This window comes from Triticum aestivum, chromosome 6D (genome assembly GCF_018294505.1).
Source record: "Triticum aestivum cultivar Chinese Spring chromosome 6D, IWGSC CS RefSeq v2.1, whole genome shotgun sequence".
Taxonomy (NCBI): Eukaryota; Viridiplantae; Streptophyta; class Magnoliopsida; order Poales; family Poaceae; genus Triticum; species Triticum aestivum.
In genome coordinates, this window is record NC_057811.1 from 467,353,299 (window position 1) to 467,355,538 (window position 2,240).

The window sequence follows — 2,240 nt, forward strand, 5'->3', positions numbered from 1 at the left end:
TCTGGCCAACCCCTCTGTTGTTGGCAATTCACCGTCTTATCAGATTCCTAGTCTAGTTGATGTACTCAGGATGAATAACCTGTGTATCCAATTGGAGCATGCTGGCATTGCGTGTCGACTCACTACTGGGCCAGTGCGTGTGTATCTCGATCCAATGAATATGCATTGTGAAGTTTTCTGCTTCTATGTGCACTCCCTGTTTCGTAGGAAAAATTGAGTGGGTACTTCATGAATTGCAGTTAGATTTGTGTTCCGGAAACCGAATCATTTGCTGGTACTGAAAGAAACTATGCCACTAGGTACAAATCTGAAGTAGTATTGTGCAATCCTAGTAATTGGTACTCACTGATTGAGAAGAAACCTACCTTGAATCCGGGGATTCCGTCGGAGCACCGCGGCTGTCCAAGGATTCAGTAATCCTCCGGCTGGCTGCTTTACATGCGTTTTTCTTGATCTTCTTATTCAGAATTTCAGAGTTGCTGATAAAAAAAAAAATCAGAGTTGCTGATAAATCTGAAGACCCACCGACTTCATACAAAAAATAGGCGTCATGTTAGATCTCAATGAAAGGAGCTCTCTGCCCCCTTCTTCCTTTAATGTAAGAAGCAATCCGAACACATACAATAAATAGGAAAAACAACTGTCATTCAAAGCCCCGCAACACATTAGAATTCTGACAAATTCCTGAGGTGCAACAAGTCAAAAATAACCGAGCAATTGGAGCTGGGTCACAGGACAATTTCCAGGTACATCTGTCTTTCAATTACTTCCATGATAGGATGTCATATGCAGCACCTGAATCAACAGCCAAAGATTACTCCCAAGACTGAGTGAGCTTTATTCCTTTTAGGATGTCATAGGGCCCACCTCTGCCGCGTAGTGAACTGATCTGGCAGCACCCTGGACACCCTCCTCAGAGACCTTACAACACCCTATAACGGTCAAGGACTCCAACTTCTGCAAACGTACCAGCGCAGCCATTCCATTATCTGTCACTTTCTCACATTCGCAGAGGATGAGACTGCTCAATGAAGGAGCCTGAATAATGAAACCAATACCAGCATCAGTGACAGACCTGCAATTCACGATCTTGAGTGTCTCCAGGAACCGCGAGGATGAGAGGCCCTTCATCCCATTGTCTTTAAAAATGCTGGCACCATCTAGCAAAAGAGTGCGAATTGGACAAGATTGGATGAGCGTCACAATACCCTTTTGTGTGAAGCCAATTCTGGTAGGATACTTGTGTTCGCAATATGTGAAAGTGAGCTCTACAACCTGAAGCATAGGGCAGCTGAGAGCTAGAGCCTTAAGGCTAACATCAGTCAGTGGCGTCCTAAACTCATAATCTTCACATCTCACAGGCATGAGCCGAAGTGAGATGGTCTTAAGGTTGCTGCACCTCTGGAATAGTGCAATCATCTCATTCTCATTTATACCAATAACATACTCCAGGTAAAGTGTCTCCAATGCTTTGCACTTCCCAGGAGAAAAAGAAGTCCAATCTCTGGCTGAGTTCTAAAATTAGCCAACCTAAGGTCCTTCAAACTATCACAGCAAATGTCATAGCTATATGGGTATCCAGACACGTTGGAGGGGTCACGGGCCCCTGTCATCCAGTAATTTCCATTATTCTCAAACTCAAATTTTTGGAGATTCGCCCATCATGGATCAAATTTTATGATGTCATACTGGCTGATTCCATTGCAATCCTTTACAACAAGTTCCCTCAACGATCCATACCTCCCAAGGTACTCAAGCCACTCTATGTTGTCTACTCCCGTACAGTCAACAAGGTGGAGAAGCGAAAGATGCCTGCAACCAACCGCCACCCGAAAAATCCCAGTAGAATTTACTGCTGGAGTGTGGTTCAGCCTGAGGGACATCAAACTTTTGCAGTCAGCTAGATAACCAAGACCAGACTCATCAATGGAAGAGCAGAAGCTTAAAGCAAGATCAGACAATAAGGGGCAGTGAGATGATAGAACAAGGAGACCTTGGTTTTTCAACTGGCCCCTGTAACTGAGCTTCTTTCCAGAATAATTTATCTCTACTTTCACCAAATTGGGGAACCGGGAGAACAGCGATACCAAGGCTGCTCGGGAACATGTCTGCTACTAACGAAAACAAGCTGTCCACCCTTGTAGATTCCACCCATGTTCATACATAAATGGGCCAATAGCATTACCAGACCAGACTGCAGCAACGAAGACGAGTAGACGACCTAGACACAATACTGTCAT

The 2,240-nt window shown here is 44.5% G+C and overlaps 1 pseudogene; it reads right to left on the reverse strand.

Moving 5' to 3' along the window:
• Positions 1-719: 719 nt before the first annotated feature.
• On the reverse strand, positions 720-2,240 carry LOC123142720 (F-box/LRR-repeat protein 14-like; annotated as a pseudogene).